The sequence below is a fragment of the Oryzias latipes genome, chromosome 18 (genome assembly GCF_053564925.1).
Source record: "Oryzias latipes strain Hd-rR chromosome 18, Olatipes_Hd-rR_3.1".
Classification (NCBI taxonomy): domain Eukaryota; kingdom Metazoa; phylum Chordata; class Actinopteri; order Beloniformes; family Adrianichthyidae; genus Oryzias; species Oryzias latipes.
In genome coordinates this window covers 19,254,352-19,276,972 of record NC_136254.1, presented here as the reverse complement: position 1 = coordinate 19,276,972, position 22,621 = coordinate 19,254,352, and the positions used below count along the sequence as shown (strand labels likewise).

Genomic DNA, 22,621 nt, shown 5'->3' with positions numbered 1-22,621 from the left:
CAGATGAAGAGGAGTGGCCCTGGCAACTCTCCTACGGAACAGCACACATGAAGAGGAGCAGACCAGTCCTAAGGGTCCGGACATACGAAGAGGAGTGGCCCTGGTATTCCTCGTCAGGGTTAGGACAGATGAAGAGGAGTGGCCTTGGCAACCGTCTTTAGAAAATCCATACATGAGAGGAGTGACCACAGGACCTTCTTCAAGTTAGGGATAGCACACTTGAAGAGGAATGGCCCTGGCAATTCTCCTACGGAACAGCACACATGAAGAGGAGCAGACCAGTCCTAAGGGTCCAGACATACGAAGAGGAGTCGCCCTGGTATTCCTTATCAGGGTTAGGACACATGAAGAGGAGCGGCCCTGTGTGACCCTTCCAAAAAGCAGAACATACAAAGATGCGTAGCCCTGCTACTGTTCCTCAGAAACAGAAAGGCTGGATGTGGCATGGCGTGACTGCAACAGGGCTGCAGGAAAACCTTCCGCTGTGGCAAAACAGAGTAGACTGCAGTGGCGAGAACCCTAAAGTGCAGGAGACCAGGCTTGTTACATAAATGTAACATTTAATAATTAATACTAAACATATACAAACTCAAAAACAAGGGAAAAATACAGAGGCGGACAACACAGATGATCAACATGAATGAACTGCGGAAACCAGAAACTTAAACATACTGAGGACAATCAGCATAAATTAGAACAACTCTGGATAATTACACATTTAGACCTGGTGTGACTGTAACAGAGGAAACAGAACGCTACAAACAAAAAAAACAAAGCAAAAATCAAGGCAATCTGAGGACAAAATTCCCACAAAGGCACATAAAGCGAACAGAGGGGGCTGGGAGTGAGTGGCTATCTAGTCCTAAAAAGAACCACTTTTCCGTGAGACTAACGGGAAAAAAAATATAATTCCCAGTGTGGATAATGATTGGAGTCTGGAACAGTTGTAGAAGGTCATGTGGTTGGATGAGGTCAGATTTATCCCATTTCAGAGTGATGGGTGCTTCAGTGTAAGAAGAGAGGCAGATGGAGTAATCCACCTATCGTGCCAAGTGTCCAACATACAAGGTTTATGTGCTGTGACATGAGTGAGGTGCTCCAGATGATCTTAGTCCAGGCTTAGGAAGATAAGGATTCCAAAGAATGACTTCAGGCAAATTCTATAACCTATGGAATATAAAAAGGGGGAAAAAAGATACCAATTTGTGTGATAAAAAAACAAAAAAACAAACACCAAACATCTTCCACTGTGAGGTGAAAAACACTATCAATATTAAAAACAACAATAAAAACCATATTTAGAAAAAATTAAAACTTCTTTCACCCTCTTTATCCAAAGGCCAAGTCAGCAGCCGCTAAATACAGTTTGCACATATTGCATGAATAAAAATTGGTCATATGTGAATAAACGTGAAAAAAGTGAGAAAGGTTGTGGTCTTTATGTGACATTTTCACAGATGTATCACAAATAAACCATGTTAAAAACTACGGAAGAAGTACAAATAAAACTCGCAAAGAACACGTAAATCAACGTAGTACATAAACCATACGTGATTCCTGCTCCGTGTATGTGCAATTTATTAGTGATTCGTGTGTCAATTACGTCATTTGAACGTGAGATGCTCGCCCTATGTGCAATATTAAAGTTATTAATTGATGGTAGATGCGTAAAAAGTCTGTTAGACATAAGTGGAAACACATATTTTGTGTATGCATCTCACAAAAATCACGCACAACTGCGTAAGATATACATAACAATTGCGAATAAATTGCGTAAACACGCGTACACTCTGTCATTCATAACCGACTACAAATTTTGAACAGCTCGACCAAAAGCCGAGACGGGCATCTGTGCACATTGACGGATGACGAACGCAAGAAACACTTATACATACATCACGCATTTATCACGAAAGGCCAGAATTTGGTATTTTTTTATTTAAACCTCAGTCAGATTAAACATTTACAAAATATATGTAAGGAAATACATGCACCAAATTATTAAAAGGCAGAGTTTCTGTCTTTTTCTGGGATTCTGAGAAGACAATATCAACATTTATTGGGTTCATATTGTAGAAAAGAGTTCCAGGGAGTATGTCACATCTTTTGAGTGATTGAGCAATGACTGTACATGAGAACCCAACCGAGTGAGTCACGCATAGATGACGGTTTAATTCTGGTTCCAACGAAATGCTGGAACCAGAAGTTCAGTACAGTAATTCACTGTTCAGTAAGTACCCAGGTATTTCGTCACTCTATTTGAATTTTTGGCTAAAGATGTCCTGGATCAATTTTAGGTCAATCAATCAGATCATCAAATTGAACCAATAACTATGAATTGTATCATCAACCACAAACTATGATACAAATCAAATCATTGTTAAAATGAATTGTTATACCCCTACAAAATCCCTGAGATCAAATAAAGACCGTCTTAAGAAAAGCTTTAAATTTTTTTAATTTAAAATTAAGGTTGTTGTTTCCACTAACTTTGTAAATGTGTAGTTTGCACTCAAACAGAGCCTCAAAAAAAGTTTAATTTGCAAAACATTTAACATTAGGGTAACAAATAAGGGCAGATTAGTCACCAAATCTATTAAGCATCTAATGCTAATGGACCTAGCAGTAAAAAAAAAAAAAAAGCTTAGCAAATTATTTACCACCATATGTTTTGCAGTTTTTGAGAAAAAGTGTTGGTTCCTGATGATCGCGCATGAGGTGATATCTGTAATTATGGCAGCCAGTAATGGGCCTAGAAGCCATTGACCCTTAGTTGATGACTTGCCGCTAATGTTAGGACAGCTCAGCATCTGGGCTATCCTGCTTGGACCTTGGTCTGCTGCACTTTAAAATGCCGGTCAGCCTTTAGAAGGCCATTTTTCCATTAGTTAGAACATAATCTCCTTTGAAAATAAAAGAAATAAAAAATACAGTACACTTCCAGGCAGCGAGCCACGGTAACACATTATTTTACACAAGCACTTTGAGGTGAAGACACACAGCCAATATAGGCACTGGACTGTGTATCGTCACACACACTGGAGTACACTGGGTCTCCTGCTCACCTAGAAATGTGCTCAGTGGAACACTTTGAACCAGTACAGCATCATTAGCGTGCTGGGTTGCCGGAGGCTATGGGGACTGCTACCGCACACAGCTCAGGCAGCTCACAGTGTGTCCTGCAAAGCCCATGAGGTTCATTAGAGAAACACAAGCACCAGTAGCCAGCACACTGCGAACCGCAGAGAAGTCATCGCCGCCATGATTCAAACGCCTGTATCTTTCACTGAAGAGGGATTACCTTGCTCCGGTTTTCGCCGGGCTCGGTTAACAAACGGCGGAGGAAGAGTCTCAAGGCACTTTGTCATTAGCTTAAAGGAAAATATGCTTCTCAGAACAGACGAGGGAAGCAGACGCCGTGTTTTTAAATTCAGATGTGCCTGCCAGCAGAATGTGGAAGAAGTCATGCTCAGAATCGCGCGGGTAGCAGAGTACACAGCAACGAGGCGGGCATTCCAAAACAAACCTGGCTCCCTGGTAGTAAGTGTGCTTTAGGTCATTTTAGCTTCAACACACAGGTGAACTTGCAGAGAAATATCATTATCTCCAGGTATTAGCTGACCTTGACAGCTCATGGAGTACCGCTTCTCATCCCTTCTCTTAAAACAGGAGAACAGATGGGTTTGAACAAACACGCTGCCTAATCTGTGCTGAAGTGAGCTCTCTCCAAAAGAAAGAAAAAAAGCAAAATACACCTCCCCAAATTTGTTCTTCCTTCTCAACCCCCCTCAATCTCGATTTCTTTCTCTGTTTTTTCTCCTCACACGTTGCCCTCCCATCTCAAGAACGGTGTCACTTTCACTACTCTCGGGGGGTGCTGTCGGTGCTTGTTTCAGAGTGCTGAGAAATTTTAGAAAGTCTCTCCAAGTAACCCAACACTTGTCAAGCCTAAGTGCTACACATCCGGTACATAGCTGCCTCAGAAAGTAAAAATAAAAACTACAATTAATGAGGTTCCTACAGAATTTGAAATGTCCAGTGTCTAAAACTCTAAATGGTATCTGATGGACAGCTTATTGACAAAAAACCCAAAAACAAATTGTGGGTAGTTTGTGTAAATTGGGGGTATAAAACTGGGGTTTGCAATCAGAGTCTCCGGAGCCAAATGTGGCTCTTTTATTCCTCCATTGTGGCTCTCTGGCTTTGAAAAAGGATTCTACTGATTTGAATAAATAATTAATTTGTAGTTTTGGTTCATTTGTTTACATTTTGTCATTTATGTTTAGATTTTTAAAATGACAGATTACTGAGCAAAATTATGGCAAAAACTTTAATCTATTGTCAAAGTGGATTATTATTAGAATAAGTTTAAAGTAAATTTTCATGTGTTGTTCCACTGTGTCTTGTTGTTGATCAAGTCCTTAAAGTGCAGAATTGCGCGTAACCCTTGTCCTATCTTAGATGACCCCACCCTTACTTTGATGTGTTATTCCAATCAGGAAAAAGGTGGATAAAGGTGGAAAGATTTCATGTAATCTATTGACACTAGTGAGGTTCATAAATCATTGAAGAAAAAAGGTTCAGTGCACTGTCTAGTGGGTCTAGATGACCCAACTCCCAATGTTAAAGTGCCTAGGATAGCACAAGGGTTAAATATAAAAAAAATCTATTCGTAAAAGCATAGAATCATATCTATCTAAGATAGATAGATAGATAGATAGATAGATAGATAGATAGATAGATAGATAGATAGATAGATAGATAGATAGATAGATAGATAGATAGATAGATAGATAGATAGATAGATAGATAGATAGAAAAAAAGAAATGTGGTAGTGAATCCAAGTCGTAATGATAGAAAATGACATGTTTATATGCTCTTCCTGAATTCATAAATTCATGTTAATCTCCTGCACAAGATTGTAAATGAATATACCGGTAATCTAATAAATTTTGTGTATTTTTTAAGGGATTTTGATTCTTGCATTTCAAAATGTCCTATTTTGTTTTCACACCTTTTTATGCTAATATGCACAAATTTCAGCTTTCCAAGCTACTTGTTAACAATCCACCTGAAAAATGTATGTGTCATTGCGCCTTTGGAGCACTTCCTGTACATGGCAGACTGTCACACCCTAATGAGTTAAGGATGACTAGCTGAACTCCCTGCTTTTATAAATCCCCTCTATTTTTTTATTTTCTTTTTGGCTCGGTTTCTGTTGTTAATTAATTCCCGCCTGTAAATGAGATTAAATGGATTTTAGCACTCCTACACCATCTATATACTTTTCATTGCCCCCCAGTATTCCATAATCATTAATTAGTTTAAGTGTTTTATGTATTTCGTTTTATTTTGATGCAACGCCAACAAGCAAAATAAGTAAAAGGGGATAAATTGGTGGGAGTGAGAAGGAGATAAAAAAATGGCTTGTGTCAATTATGTGCTAGCATGGCGTCTTAAAACATTTGCCAAGCCTGTATATTATTTATTGCAGCTAACAGACAGAACTGTAATGTGGTGAGAGGAAGAGTAATCATGGCCCTGGGCACGTTCATTTCAGGTTTCAGACTACAAGCAATGATGTCTTTGTCAATTTTAACCACAGATTTTATGCTAATTGTTGTTTGCTGCAGTTGTACTGTTTTTTTTGTTTTTTCTTGTTGATCCACCTTCAATTTGGTGCATGGTGTTTGCTCTGTTTCCAAGTGCATGTCCATCCCCTACAGTTGGAAGAGGCTTGGTATGTCACAGAACTTCAAATACTTCAAGATATTTAAACTTGTCCACCTGGGGCAGGAGTACTTCACCCACCAGGAGAGGGCAAACCACCTTTCTCTGGTAGAGAACCATGGACTTAGATTTAGCTGTGCTGACCCTCATCCCAGGCCCATGCACAAACTGCGATTACAAATTTCTCCTCCATGTTCAATTTCTTAAACGGTTGGGACTTCTGTGAATTAAAAGGGACTCCATCCATACGTCACTACCAAATCAAAGTCCTTGTTTGATCAAAGTTCAACCTGGTTTTTATCTCTCAATGCACATTCAATGGCTTGTATGTAGGGCCCGAAAACAGTCTTAGAAATTTCCATACCTACGTTTGAACGCAAGAGTTTTGAATGCAAAACCCCGAAACATGCATTTATGTTTACATTGACTTTTATTTGGAAGCAGCCACTTGGTCATGTGTTGCCAAGGGTGGTGTAAAAGTAGCTTAAGGCGTATTAGGCAGGACAAAAGACACCGTAACTCTAGAACTTATTTGTGACACCCTAAACATTACCATATTCCTCCTGTGGTTGTAACTCCCAACCTATAATGTCGGACGTAAAAAAAAGAGACTGATACCACTAAAACAAACGTTACCGTGACTACGCTAACTCCCAACCATATTAATAACACTAATAGTCTAACATAGTCCAACACCCCTACACATTAGCAGCGATCGAATTAATATGAGCATTTTGCGATGATTATTTATGAGTCTGCTGTCTTCTGAAGATAAAAAACATTGATGGTTTATTGAAAAAAATACTTTAAAATACATTTTTTTGGTAAAAATTGTTCAGACGCAATGCATTGTGGTCTATATTCACCAATCTAGTGAGCATTGATGCACATTTGTTTTTCCCAGAGACTTCTGGGAAGTTTTTAGGGCACTGAATTTTGGAATTGTAGATTCGGACAGCACTACAAAATGGCGAACGCACTATATAGTGAGTAGGGAAGGAATTCGGACACAACCTAATAGTTCAACACTGCTACACATTAGCCGCGTTAGTGTTTTCACAACACATGTAACTCTCAACCTTTTTTGCAACATGTAAAACTAGAAAACGGGCTGATACCGCTAAAATAACCATTATTGTGGCTACGGTATCTCCCAATCTTGATGGCACTACGTAAAAAGACACCATCAAACACCGCTACATGTTAGCCGCATTAGCATGTTCACAATAACACCCAACTGTTTTAGAACTAGTCCAAAATAACAGACTGATACCCCTAATACCATACATTACTGTATGTTTAGTAACACGTAAATAAAAGTCCAACACCGCTACATGCTAGCCACGCTAACGTATTCACGATATCAAACTTGTTTTGAACTGAAACAAAAAAAACACTGACATTTTTACAGAGCACTGTGTGTCTCAACATTGCTTGAACATCAGTTAACACAACCAGAAGTAGTACATAAATAAATCTGGAATCCAGAGTCTGGATTATACAGAGCCCTTTTTTTTGTTTTTTGGGAAAAACATTAAGCCTTTTAAAAAACACCTATTGTACGGACAATGTAGTAGGTAAAAGAATAAGCTGTTATTTTTCCACAGTAAAACCTCCAGTTCTTTTAATCTGGTTTGAAAATCCTAATTAAAAACTAGATAGAAAAAGGTCAGTGTGGTAATTTCCCAGGAAAATGTCAAACAGCAGAAAGCCACTGTTCTGTTTGATTTTTTTCCCCCTGCCTTTCGGCTTGCACTAAGACTCGTGCTGTGGTCTTTACCAGCAAACCTGTTCCGACTCTGGTGAATGACCAGCCCCCCACCTCCTGAACATGTACACAATACACTCTAAACACTTTTATTGCATCTAAACACTCTCTTGTCTGCTGTAATTTTCCCCTCGTGATGGTGTGCTCCACTCCCCAAGTACCTCTTTTGCACAATGCCCCCCCTCTGAATCATGTGACGAAGCCCCTTGAGCTCCTGGACACAGAATGGGTAGATGGCTCTTTCAAAACCCTCCAGCCTCACAGAAGAAGATCTGAATGGCTTTTGGGAGGGGGCAGTTTTATTGTCCATGGGTTTCCATCTTCATTTACCTTCCTGGCTGGCTTCCATTCTGATATTGCAGATGCCCACCTTTAAAGGAGGCAGGGCTGCTCGCCCTGCAAGCTGTACGCCCTCGTATCAGGGAGATGCACGCGGGGATGAGAGGGGAGTCAAATGATCCATAACATATTATTCTGTCATTTGAAAATAGCATTATATGGCGAGCCGTCTCTCCTGGACCTAATGCTCTGCCTTCCCCGGGGCTTTTTAGTTGGCATTTTCTTCACATTGTGCTCCCCCCAATGGGTTCATTATTCACTCGCGGAACAAAAACCGTTAATTAATGAATAGCATACTAATGATGGCATATCAGTCAGAAGACATAAAGGATTTAATTTCTTTTTTTTTGTTTTTAAATACAAGGGAGTCGTTTCATGCACGGCTGCAGCAGTTATGACTCTTTTTTTTTTTTTTCAAGGGCATTTTTTTGATGGACGCACACTTACTTTGAGCCAATCGATTGGTTGACCTTTTTTTTGGGGGGGGGGGGGGGAGAAAAAAAAAAAGCTTTCTCTCTACTTGCAAACTTGCTTGTACTTCTGTTTTTGTGGATTTTCTTCTTCAACCTCAGCAAAAATAAACAGCAAGAAAGATCAATTAAATGCATGTTTTGCAATATTGTCTTAGAGTTTTGGATTAGGAGGGCTTTTTGTGGCCCCGTTCATGCATAAGATATGATCTGATCTTCACTTTTTAGTCCAGTAAATGGCATCCTTTCCATATCTTGTACTAGAATTTAGTCCTTTCTGGTGGTGAAACATTCCTTTTTTTTTGTTGCTTTGTTTTTTGTTCTTGATTTTCCTTACCTTACTCCGCCCAGAGGTCCCGCCCACAACCTGTGGTTCTCCGTGGAGCAGCAGACCCCACTTAGGTGTGTTTCATGCATTTAAGGGACACCCGTGCTGAGCTTTTATTCTTTTTTGAATGTTCTTCTGATAAAATTATGCATTTTTTTCTCTATGCAGTTTATTTGTAGTCATGGTTTCAGAGCTCAGGTTTTGACTTTTTCCTCGCTTCAAGTTGGGGTGTTTGCTATTAATCTCCATTTTGTTTTTTTGTTTGTTTTTTTCACTTGCCAGACTGTTTTCTTCCCCACGTCTGGTTCTCCACCTGTTGCTCTGACAAAAAGTGGCTTTCTTCCCATCATCCATAGGGGCAGTTTATTTTTTTCACGTCATTGATTGATTTCAGGGCATTAAAGTCCCACTCCAATCATCTTTTATTCTATTTTCAAGACATTCCCTTTTTCATTTTTAAAAATAAAGCTGCATTTGTTGGCTCAAAATAAAAATAAAAAACAATCCGCCAAACCGCTTTTTAATTGTGCTACAGAAATGCTTCCATAAGATACCAGCTTGAACAAGGAAAACAAAAACGTACATGGATCTGGTCGTCTGCAGGTGGATGCATCAGAATTAAAACTTTGACCCACCTATTGCAGTTTCTGCATCACAACGTACAGATTTTGAAATGCCATTTTTTCGTCTGCTCCTGATTCATTTATTCATTTGAATAAAAATACCCAGAAATGCAATTTTCAGCATACATTCTTTAACAAAAACAACTTGAATTTTGATTTTTAAACTATTTCTTCAAAAATCAGACAAGATCATATCCTGTAATTTTTTTGTCTAATTTTGTCTCTCATAGTTGAGGTATACCTATGATGAAAATTACAGCCATCTCTCATCTTTTTAAGTGGGAGAATTTGCACATCTTGTGGCTGACTAAATACTGTTTTGCCCCATTTTTTACAACTAGATAGCAAGGGTTCAAGTAACCCTTGTGCTATCCTAGGCACTTTAACATTGGGAGTTGGGTCATCTAGACCCACTAGACAGTGCGCTGAACCTTTTTTCTTCAATGATTTGTGATCTTCACTGGTGTCCATGGATTACATGAAATCTCTCCACCTCTATCAATCTTAGACATCACAAGGGCTACAAAAGAAAAGCCTTCATTGGTAGTTGATGTTTTTCATTGATTGTACACATAAGATCTAAAGTTTTCTAACTTTTTGGATGCTCTACTATGTGATTTCTCCCAAACTCCTAGATTACATAGACTTTGACAGTTTGGTTAGTAATTTCTACGATGTTCTGTGCAGAACTAAAATAGAAGAAAAATGCAAAAATGATTCTCGTGACCTGCAAACAAGCCTTCTATTTTTATTTTTTTTATTTTTTTTTTTACCATTCATGGGCTTTTTTTGTTGATAAAGACGAGGCTTGCTCCGGCTAACACCACTAACAAAGGTCATGAAGCTGGAAGTGCGGGCGCCATTTCCGGTTGACAATAAAAGGTGAAAGTGCGTATGGCCGCCTCCCGACACAGGCTGGAGTATTAATGAAATCCGGTGGTCATCGGCTTATTCATCTCTCCTTGCTTGGCAGCTGGATGATGAGTCAAGCTGGATTTTTGCACGGTTAATTATTCTCAGTTGTCCTAGTTAATCCGTGAGCACTGAGGTACAAGCAGATGTGGGGAAAGGGTGCCAAAACAGCACATCTGTGATCCAGGAAAAAAATAAAAGGATTAAAAATTAAAAAAAACATGGAGGGAAAAGGAGATGTTTATTGCTACCATTACAGTTCTGCATATCTATCTATCTATCTATCTATCTATCTATCTATCTATCTATCTATCTATCTATCTATCTATCTATCTATCTATCTATCTATATATATATATATATATATATATATATATGAATTTTAAAAATAAAAGCATAAAAAAAGGACAGTAGGAACAACATTTGTTAAAGTTGAATTTTTGAGCTTTATGCTTAACAAATATGTGCAAAAAGCATTTAGAGAGTATTATTTTTGTTTGTGTGTGCGCGTGTGTGTATTTGTTTGTGTATGTGTGAAACCATTACCTAATATTTGTGCAGTTTAGACAGAAAAATGAATCTCGTCTAATTTTACCGCTTTTCCGTTGTTGCAGTTTTTCTTCATTAGTCTGCATTTCATATTTGGGGAGGATTTAGAACTTCTCCTCACAAACAACTAATTGTAACATACTCCACCGGGAGCAGCGAACATTTTAATCAATGCCAACCTCGAGCTTTGAAATAAAAACTCATTAAGCTACAAGTATTTACTCAGTTTCTGCAGCGATGAATGCATATTCAATATTCATTTGCTGTATTGTCTTCACTCCCTCAATGAACGGCAAATTGTGCTTCTGGAAAAGGAGTCGAAGAACCGAGATGAGAACATATCCCTGTTATTTAGCAAATAATGACTGCTATTTTGGTGTGCCGCCGTGCCTGGATAAAAATAAATGTGCGTGTCTCCCAATCCCACTTTTTTTTTTCTTTTTTTCTGGGGTTGAAAATATTCTTACGGGTTTTTTTGTTCTCAGAGAAAGTTTTTGTCAGAGCTCACCAGCGTGTCAAAAGCTTACTTCAGCTTCCGAGGCTCTACTGTGGTCGCATACAGACTACAGAGAGACCGCAATAAAAACTGGCGCTGCAGGATTCTGGGTTTGTCCTGACCCGTAAAAGGTCATAGATAGGAGTGGTCACCTGAAGGGGAGCCAGCTGTGTCTTTCAGTTCCCTTGATAGTTGTACAGCCACCTTAACCCTTGTGCTATCTTGTGGGGTCAAAATGACCCCACCCTTACATTGACGTGTTATCCGTAGCGTGATAAAGTTGGAGAGTATCTCATGTAATCCAGTGAAGATCACATATCATTGAAGAAAAAAAGGTTCAGCGCACTGTCTTGTGGGGTCCAGATGACCCCACTCCCAACGTTAAAGTGCCTTGGATAGCACAACGGAATGGTTGAAAAAAGGCAAAAGTCATACAACACTTCTGCATCTCACCAACTTTATGCTTGCGTGTTAAGTGTTTGGTACGACTTGTGTCTTTAATCTTTTGTGATACATCTGTGATGTATTCAATTCATGTCTTGCCTTTGTCTTTCGTCAATGTGTGCGAATGTCCGTCGAGGATTTCGGCCAACTGGTCTTTGCGTGAATTTAATTTGGAGTTGTTCAAAGGTTTTGGCTGTTGGGAATTGTGCAATTATTTTGTAATATAAAAACATTTGTGGCATTCCACGACCATTCCACGTATGTCTCCATTGTCCCACCACATCACTCCTGTTCTCCAAAACTATAACTGACTTCTCGTAACCCTTGTCCTCTCCTAGGCACTTCAACATTGGGAGTTGGGTCATCTAGACCCACTAGACAGTGTGCTAAACCTTTTTTCTTCAATGATTTGTGATCTTCACTGGTGTCCATGGATTACATGAAATCTTTCCACCTTTATCCACCTTTGTCATGGTAGGGAGAGCACGTCAATGTAAGGGTGGGGTCATCTAAGATAGCACAAGGGGTAACACCAAGGATTAGTTTCAAGATTCTCCTCAGAACGTTCAAGGCACTCCATAACCTGGCTCCACCCTACATTTCTGATCATTTGCACATCTCCATTCCCTCCCGCTCTCTCTGCTCCTCTTCCTCTCCCCGCCTGCCCGTCTTGTCACCACGGGAGGCAGAGCTTTCAGTCGCTCCGCCCCCCAGCTATGGAATTCTCTTCCTCCCGATCGACGCAACACTGACTCTCTGCCACTGTTGAAATCCAAACTTAAAACTTTTCTCTTCAAACAATCATACAGTTAATCCATTCAGTTAAAACAACTACATTTTGTCTGTTGTTTTTAAATCTTGTTTTTATTATGTCTTATTGATGTTTAATGGCGATTGTTTCTTGTACAGTGACAATGGGTGACCTGAAAGGCGCTTGAAATAAATGTATAATTATTAGTATTATTATTATTTTACTACCTTAAAACATTTGTTTGGGATCATTTTGAGCTTTTTGAGGAGACGTTTTATGATAATTCATTTTATTCCAAACCATTTGGATTAATACAACAAAATGAATGAAGAAAAAAAAAACAACAACATCCTATTGTTCCATCCATCCTCGTGATTTGTTTTATATTTTGTGGAATTGTAGATGATAATTTGAAATCTATAAGATTGACACATTTTTTTCTTTCATTGAATCATAATTCTACGGTTGCATTAAAAACAACAGAGATGATTTGGGACAGCTGGTGACATAATGTGGAATGCGATGTGAAACCTCCTGGTCGTCACAACATTTTGACCTTGTTACAGCCATAACAGTACAGCTGACACCAATTAAAAATTTTGTTCCAGTTTTCTCAAACTGATTAGGCATAAACTACTAGAAACCATCGAACTCCAATTGAATGGCCAATTAGTAGAGTGTCCACTCTGAGAATGGAAGGTTGTGGGTTTGAACTAGGCATAGTGACCCCTCACACTCCAAACAGGAAGTACCTGCCGGCTCCTAGAAGCCAAAATCCCACAGACTTCTACTGATAAATAAACAGCTATTACTAGTCATTCTAATTGTCAGAAATGCCATTCTCACTCTGATGCTTTTTCTTTTATATTTTCTTGATCATTCTATTTTTTCATATTTGTTCTGCCGTGAAAGTTGTAAACTGACCTATCACATGCCTCCATGAAAGCATTAGGTCTCAGATTAAGCATTTGCAGCTTGATTGGCAGATTTCCTAGGAGTGTGGACATCTAACAAGCACACTCCTAAATTGGCGAGAGAGTTTGTCGTGGAAAAAATGGCATTTGATTTAACTTCGTTTATAAAAAAGTAAGGCATTTCTATGCGTGACGTCACACTTACTCAGCCCAGTTGTTTTATACAGTCAATCTTACAAATTGTATGTTTTTCAGACTGGAAGACACTGGAATTTCTAATTAACTTTGCCAAATTAACTGTGTGTACTATGATCCATGATGATTTCCTGTCATTTCTACCTTTTTGTAAGTACATTTACCTTTAATTGGTAGTCTGTTTGGCTGGAAGTTAAAATCTATAATATTTATATAATTTGATTAAAAAAATGGAGTTCCCCTGTGTTAATGTGAGTATAAGGGGAATTTCACACATATGCATTTACTCCTACACTGACAAATACTCACACAGGTGGGAAGTGCAGTCTATTGCATACCTTCCACATCGTGAGATTTGCCCATCCGTGCTTAAACCCATCAGCATACGCCTGAAGGACCTGATAGCATTTTTGTCCTATAGTCTGTTTACGCTACACTCTACTGCTTCACCGCAGTGACCCCATACCTTGTGCTCCATCAGCTGCTGGACACAGGGGTGACCCCCATGCCGTAACATCACTTCCCCCCCCCATCCCATAATAAATACCAGGGCAATTATTGATAAGTGGGAATAAAAGGACAGAGGACCACAATGTCCCACAATCATTAAATCAAAACATTTGTGACCTTTGACACTGCACAGTCAAACTTTGCCCTCTTAAAAGTCATCAAGACACTCATGCTGTGATTTTATTGTATATATATATGTAACCCCCGTTACAGATACAATCAGTAATAATAGAGCATTTTACAATGATATAAAAAGGTCAATAAATATTAATAAACAACATGATAAAAACAGCTAAAAGTTGTGAGGATAAAAATATAAATAGTATTAACATTAATAATTTATAGGTTTTATTACTATTTTTGTTTAAAAAGAGAAATTGTTTTTGTTGTCGATAAAGTTTAAAGTTTTTCAAGAGCCCTCCCCAACCTGTGCGTTGCGTAGCGGAGAGATAGGCCTGTTTAGGGCAGAGACAGCAAGCACGCGCAGCAGAGTAGCCATTAGCTGAAAAACTACGGTGAAAAACTAAAATAACGGTGCAAACCTGTTGTCTAGCCAGACCAGAAGAGGGGTGTGAGCCAAATAAGATTTTATGCCATTACGAGACGAGTTTTGGTGAGTTTTGTTTTGTATTTTGCCTACTTTTGTGGCGTAGGTTTTGCCGTGATGAGGCGAGCCCAGTTGAGACCAATTTAAGTTGTGAAAAGATGACAAAACAGTACTTTTGAGTTATTTATAATTTTCTTTGACACTTCGAAACATGAATGTATTTTATTTGATGTATTTTGGGTATATTTTGTGTGAAAAGAAGCTAATTTTGCAAGTAGAGTTGGATGTATGAAAAAGAAAAAAGAGCAGCCGCCATTTTAAGTTTCTAAAGAGTCACGTAGCCTTCTAGTGCGGCTCCGCTTTCATTTTGGAGTGGTTTTATTTTGCATATGGACTAAAATTATTTTTATGGCCTGTCCTTCAGGCCAGGTTTTTGAGTCCCCCCGAGAGTAATTGGGAGACGGTTCCGGACCGGATCGTTCTGGACTTCTCCTGATCCATGGATGGCGAGCCTACCCAAGGAGCACGATAATCCGGACTGCCTGTAGAGCATCACGTGGTCCTTTACTTTTCCTCACTACTACAAAATCTCTGCCAAGGTCGCGGTAGGAGATTGAACACTAACTGTGGATCCAATATACTTTAAAGGAGCACTACCAAAACTGGATACATCTGCTAACAAACTTTAAAGGATTTTGCTAAGCAATTGGACATTTAGAAAAACAGTTCTTTGTTTGCTTTGCATATTGAATTGTCTTTTGTTTGATATCTGATATTTTGTAACTTTAAAGGATACTTTTGGTGTAAATTTAAAGTGACAAAACTGATTTACAAAAAAGTGAAAAGGGTAAATATAGTGAACTCAAAAGAAAGCTTAAACTAAATTTAAGTTAAATAAATTTAGTTCTGTAACTAAAATCCCTTTAAACCAAATGACCGGTCATCTTTAATTAAAATAGATTGAAACTGAAATTAACTTGAACAAAACCTTTTATTTGAACTTTAACAGAAAAAGTAAAGGAAAAAAACAACATAAAGGGTGTTGAAAAGGTGTCTTAACATTACTTAAGAACCAAATTTGTATGTTTATTGTTGTTTGTCAATTGTTCAGTAAACTGCCGGCTTTTTCCATTCTACCTTTATATTGACTCTTGGCTCTTTTATTCAATACACACCACTCCGTGCGAACCTATATTTGGTCCAGTAGCCTGACTACCTCTGCCTAATAGCATAGGTGCTACATATATATATATATATATATATATATATATATATATATATATATATATATATATATATATATATATATATATATATATATATATATATACAATAATTTTATGAAAGAAGCAGCTTGTCCTGTGATTACATGCACTCTGCAACCGCACCTAAGCCCCACCTTGCCGGTGGAGCCTTCTGCAGCTGTCCATGGTGCTGAAAACTAAAACTCAAGTTTCACTGCAGCATCATAAATTATTTTAACCTCCTGAAAACATCTTACAAGTTTTTAATGCTGTTGCTGAAGTTTTATTCCAAGTTTTCTGCTTTGTTTTCCTCCATCCATGATTGCCAGCTATGTCCCCTTCAAAAAGTGATCTAGGACAATAGCTTTAACCTTTGTAAAACTAAAAAGGAAAATCCATTTGACAGCATTGTTGCTGCTTTCGGTCTATCTTTGGGTGACGATTCTTGATGATGATAAAGGCAACATGTAAGATTCTGGAGAATCTGGTGAAGTTAAAACCTGGTTAAGAAGCTAAAGAGCGTCGTTTAAGATCTACGAGACGCCTGTATGTAAGAGGATATGTCATTTATTCTGTGAAAGGTGCATCAAGATGTGATAGAAAACAAAGATGCTGATTGGAGGTGAGGAACAGTTGCTCAGGAATTAGTATTTTGACTGATTCTGCAGCAAGATTCAGCTCTGCACCTGCTTCCATGCATTGTGGTGCAGGGGTCAGGGATGATGAGTTGTTGCTCACATTGGAGAAGCAGGATTAAAAAAAAGAAGAAAAAAGCTACCCAAAATAAAAAAAGCCACAGAACTAAGAGAACTGAGAAACAAGCAGAATCTCTGAGCAACTCCAACTATGGGCTTATATTGGCTGATGGGAAATTAGACATAAGCCACAGCTGTGGGCTTCAGTGACTCAGCACAGGTGTGAGCAAATTAATACATGACCCAAAATAAAATAAAAAGACACAATAAACTAAAAAAATCACACAGGAGATTGGGGATTTGTCAAAATCCAATTCAAGCAATGTTTAAATTTAAACGTCAAACTTTATTAGTTTTCTATAGCGCCTTTCATTTTGGTTAAAAACACAAAACGCTGAACATAAAAGAAGATAAAATAGTCATAAAATATGAAAATGATTTAAAACAAAAAACACAGGACAATCACACATAGATGGGACCCCTCCCTCAGCAGGTTCTTCCCTCCAGCCGCCCAGTTCCCCCACTATAACCCTGAACAAAAACGAAGAACTGCAGCATGATGAAAAGGTGGTTGGTTCTGCTGTGACGAAACGATATCATGGGGATCCATTTATTCCAAGGCCCAGTCGGACCGTGGGGGTCATTACCACAGCGCCTGCCCAACACAGAGCAGCCTATGGCCCAATCTACAGCTATCACCCCACAGAGCGGGACCCCAGCCGGCCCAATGAGAACGAGCACCGCAGCAACAGCACCCCTACAGGCGGAGCTGGTAGTGCCCCTGAACAATGGATCCCCTGGATTATGAGACATTTAGGCTCAAATAAATAAATAAATAATGTAGATGTTATGTTGGATGAGAATATAATTTTTCCTGTAATATTCCTCTATCATCTCTCCATTATCCATTTTAAATATTATTTTAAAGTTTAAACTACAGCTGATGTCACCGTGGTTTTATTTTGAAAATACATCTCATTTTTGAAATTGTGTAAGTGAACTTTTCTAGCCAAATAGGCCTGCCCTGTCTCATGAAATATAAAAAGAGCTAGCGAATAAACACAGTATGTATTAAAAAAAATAGGAAAAAAAATTAAAGGGAAAGACAAAATAAAGCAAAAGCATGAAAATAACAGAAAAGGTTAAATTAGGTAAACAGGTAAATATGTTCAACAGCTGTAGTCATTAATAGAAATCAGAAAGTTAACCAATGAACATAAAAACAACTACTTCCTTATAAAATATATAGCAGAATTGTTTATTTGCACAGTTTCATGGCTTAACGGAACAAAACTATATAAAAAAAACCCAAAAGTTAACCTTATAGATGACCAATGCTTCAGTCATATAAACTAAGATCTTGCTTTTTTATGTGGTTTGATCTTCAGAAACGGACTTCAACGCTTTGATGAACTCCTGACAATTTAATGCTGGGCGGGCCAAAAGCTCCATGCTCCGCCCCATATTGATGCATCCACTTGTAGACGAGGAAATCTTTGTGCGTCTTTGTTTTCCTCATCTGAGGTGGAATCTGGATCTAAACTGTACGGCTGGGTAGATCAAACATTGCTTGCCGTTTTTGTTGCACTGGTAATGTTCGATTGGGGGTGTGAGGGTCTGTGAGCTAGCAGAAGAGGATGTAAACAGAGCTCTCAGCAATCAGGAGGGGAAAGGGGGCGGGGTTGCTCTGGTCCCGCCCACAACTCAGAGGCAAATCCCGGACAATCTCCTTCTGCTCTGCAGAATATTTGTCCTAGAACACGACACATAGTTTTTTGGGGTTTTTTTTGGCCTAAACAGGCATAATCACAATTGAAAGATGACTGGCAACGCTTTTACAAAAGATCAAAAGATGATGGGACTGCTGTCTGCACGCCTGTTTCATTGTAGAACTGGAAAAGATGTGCAGCGTCCTACATACCAGACAGGAAGTTCATATTTCACTGCATTGGAGAATTGCTGAGTCATGGTGTAGTGAATGAGTGAACAATCACGGCCCAGACTTTCGTTCCACTTCCACAGCGGCTCACTGGTACATTAATTCACAGGTGACGCAGGTGTGCCATCTGTGCCTTAACATCTAAAAATATAACAAAATGAAAAATTGCATCATTTTACATCTGAACATGCATGCTTTTTCTTTTAAAAACCCAATAAATTCATAAAAAAGGTCAAAACTGACCTGAAGAAGAACTGAAGAAACATAGGTCATCCTAATTTTCTCCTTTTACTCCAACCTTTATTTTCCTTTTCCTCACCTCCCGGAATCTTCCCCAGGTTCCCCTCTCCTGCCAGCGGCATCAACTGTAACTCTAGAAAATCTAAAAAAAAAACCTTCACAGAGATCCACACGGTGACGGGATGATTGCCCTTTTCATCATAACTGTGAGGTCTTCACATGAGCCGCTCCCCCTCTCCATTGAAAGGCTGTTAGAGCTGAGAGATTGAGAGGAGGGGCGTGACAGACGGAGGAAAGGAGGGAAGCAATAGGAAAGAAAAAAAAGAGAGAGAAGGCTAATTCCTTCATCCAGAGAACTTAAAGTAGAAGCAAACACCTTTCCAAAATGTCAGTTGTGGAAAACAAAGGACAGAAAAACATTCCACTCCTATATATGTTCTTTAAATTTGACTTTTGAGATTTTTTATAGGACTAATTTTCTTTGCATCCTCAGCTAAATTGACTATTTTAGCCTTTTATTTGTTATGTAGTTTGTTTTTTCACTAATTTTCCTCTTTTAAGTAAAACTTTTGACATGGCCAGATTGCATTTGGAAGCCGCTGCGACTCACACAGAAAGCAATTATTTGCTCCAAAACCTGTTAAGTCCATCTCTAATGGGGCCTTCACAGATGTGACCCCTGCCACAAGCTTTAATGCTCTTCAATCCCACCACTGATGCTCAATTTTTATTTTATTTATTTATTTATTTTTAGACTGTGGGACTATAATAAGCCAGATGTTCTGCAGTACGTATCATTATCCAGAATTTACCGACGAGGTTTTAAAGTTCAGGCTGGTCGAGAAGCTTTCCCACCTCTGTTTAAGTCAGTTGGTCACCTTCTCCACGCCCAAAGTGGTACTTTTGTCAGATTAGGGCAGGACATAATTCTGGATAGGAGTTGGTGGAAAATAAGCTAGCCTGTATGGGACATACAAATATGTAAGCTGTTGACCGCACGGCGACCCTGTGGAGTGATAATCATCTTATTCTAGACCCGTTTTGTCCCTTTCAGGGTCACAGGGCTGCCGGCACCTATCCCGGCCACTCATGGGGGAAGGTAGGGGACAGGTCGCCAGTCTGTCGCAGGTGGAGTGAAAATATTTGTTTTTTTTCTTTATGGGCATGCTGTGGGTGATAGGTCATAGTGAACACCTACTATATAACACGTAAATGGTAAATGGCTTGTACTTCTATAGTGCTCTACAGTAAAAGTCTCCATTCTCACACAGCCACACCCTGACGGCAGCTCTTCTGCAGAACACTGGCATCAACCTATGACCAGAGCCAAGGTGGGGTTCAGGAGGGACACTTGGGCAGGCAAGGTGGGAATCGAACGCGCAATCTTCCGATCAGAGATCGCCAGCCCTTCCTCTGCGCCACTTATGATTAAGTAAGGGGGAAGTAGGTGAGACCTTAAAACATGTCACGACACACTTACCACACCCATGACAATGGTACGTTCCATTTTTAACCCTTAAGGTTGACCGTATGAGTCTCAAGGGACAAACTTGCATGCCTCTAAGATGCAGCCACTCCTCTCTATGACCTACCATGGGCTCGGACAACTCAAAAACCTGCACCTTAACTGATGCATGTGTCTAACGGTGTATTCAGAGTGGATAGATTTGGTTTAAACCAGAGTTCATTTCCCCTCATAATCCGGGACAGGGAACCGCTCTCTGACCCATCTTCTGGGGTGGTCTTGGTTTGTTTCCTATCAGACTGAGCTTCGGTTCGCCCCGAGTGTCATCAGTCTGAATAGGCTCGGAGCAAAAAAAAATGACCCAAAATGGCCACCGTAGCCAAGCATTATGGGATATAAACAGAGTAGGAAAGTAGAAACCATGACGATGAGACACAGCAACTGCATAACATTAAGTGTTTTTACCATGTCGTTCTGGTCAGAGGTACTGGTTTCTAGTGTTTGATTGACTGTAAGTTAAAAAAATAAGCTCTTAAAGCACTTTGTGAATTAAAATAAATCATCTTTAGATAATATTCCCGTTTTGTTGAAGTAACAGTGTGTGATTGTAACAGAACACGGTTTTTATTTCTTTCTTGGTCTGAAGACGAGTTTTCATGTTAAATTTATATTATTTTTCCTGACTTATGGCCTTTTTTTTTTTCTTTCTTCTGAAACAGCAGCTTTAGATAATAACTATGCACCGGTTTGCTAATGCATTAAAGCATTTCTCCTATGCAGAAAATTGCAGGGATTTCTCACAATTGTGTTATGACTCATAAACTAAACATGAAATCGTCAGTTTTTCTCAGAATGGTCTGTTCCCATCTTTGCACCTGAACGAGTGTTTCAATCTGGGATGCATCTTTAATGCTCTGCAGTACAGCCAGTGTGTTGCCAGTTAACAATGTTGACAACTGGTTTATGATCTCAGTAAATGTTTATAGTCTCGATGGGGACGTTTTCCTTGAACGAGTCCGGCATTAATTGCATTAATCATGGCCCTATTTAGAGGGAAGAAACCTGGCTGCCCTGTAGAAATGCTCACAAGTCCAAGTCAAGTCTCAAGTCTTTGCTGATAAATTCAAGCCCAGTCTGATATCTTTAGCTGTAACTACATGTCAAGTCTTATAGTTAAAGTCAATATTTCATTGTCAAGTTCTCAATAAACTGCTTTTAAACATATTGTGCAAACGTAAAAACAGATAGTTGATGTTTCTACATTCTCAGAGTTGTAAAAGAGAACTTTTATTAGAAATGTCTTGAAGCTAGAAGACTAAAATAAACAAATGAACGTTGTTCACAAAACTCATTTCTTAAGCTTTGGAGGTCAAAACCCAAGAGTCTTAATGTCAGACTTAACTTAAGTTTAAAGGCTTAGCCTTTAATTTCAAGTCAAGTGGGTTTTTTGATGATAAATACTGGTGAAGTCACAAGTCTGCACTGGTGCATTTGTGGTGCATCTCTTGGGAGTTGGTCTGACAAGTTAGTTTACTGTCTCTAAGGTCTGACCTCCCCTCCCCACAGGTTCTGGGAGGAGTGGTTTGTCCTGCCACCCCGTGTCGTCCCGCTCTCTTTGCTCATCCTAAACTTGAGCAATCATTTCTTGCAAAATGCACGTTTTGTGTCATAAATCGTGTTAAATTATTGTACTTCCAACATTAACCTTTCAGCTACATGGCAGAAAAGTGTTATCTGCGGTGTTCACGTCCATTCTCACGTGGGTGGACATGTCACCTAAAATACAAAAACGTATAAAGTTTGATTTTGAGAGTACAAGTGACGTTTTTATTTTGAAACCGGCCTTTTTGCCGTGACAGTAATGCATCAATGGACTGGAATAGAACTGCTGCGTAAAGCTTGCGTTGCGTTACAGAGAGATGAATGCCAGACGCAGATGTGACGGAGATTATGTAAAGACTCTGATTCATAAATGAACGTTCTATTTTTTGTGTCAACATTCATTCATCTACAGAATCTGCTTTCACGATCTCAGGGTTGCTGGAGCCAACCCAGACACTGTTGGGCAAAGAGGGGGGTTACACCCTGAATAGGTCACGTATGTGTCACAGAGCCCCAGACACACACATCCACCGATGAGTCCTAAGAAGCATGTTTTTGGACTGTGGGAGAAAACCCATTTAAGTTCAGGGAGGACATGCAAACTCCACACAGAAAGGACTCAGCTGTGATTTGAACCAGGGCCTTCATGCTGTGAGGCAATAGCGCTAACCGTGCAGGCCATCTTAAGAAGTAAAGTTGCTATTATTATTTTGTCGTATCCATAAAAGTAAAGAACTTGTGCAAACACAATGAAAAGCAGTTGACACTTGGCCGTGGATTCTGCCTCTGGCTCGTCTCGCGCTCCAGCCGCCCTCCAACTCTGCTGGACTATTTAAACATGTAGTTGTAGAGTATAGTT

General features: G+C 39.3%; 1 long non-coding RNA gene across 1 annotated transcript; it reads left to right on the top strand.

Annotated features, from left to right (window-relative positions):
• Positions 1-14,492: 14,492 nt before the first annotated feature.
• LOC111946331 (uncharacterized) lies at positions 14,493-15,122 on the top strand. Its single transcript, XR_002872011.2, has 2 exons — positions 14,493-14,643; positions 15,002-15,122. It is a non-coding gene; the product is annotated as an uncharacterized LOC111946331 (long non-coding RNA).
• The last annotated feature ends 7,499 nt before the right edge of the window (positions 15,123-22,621 follow it).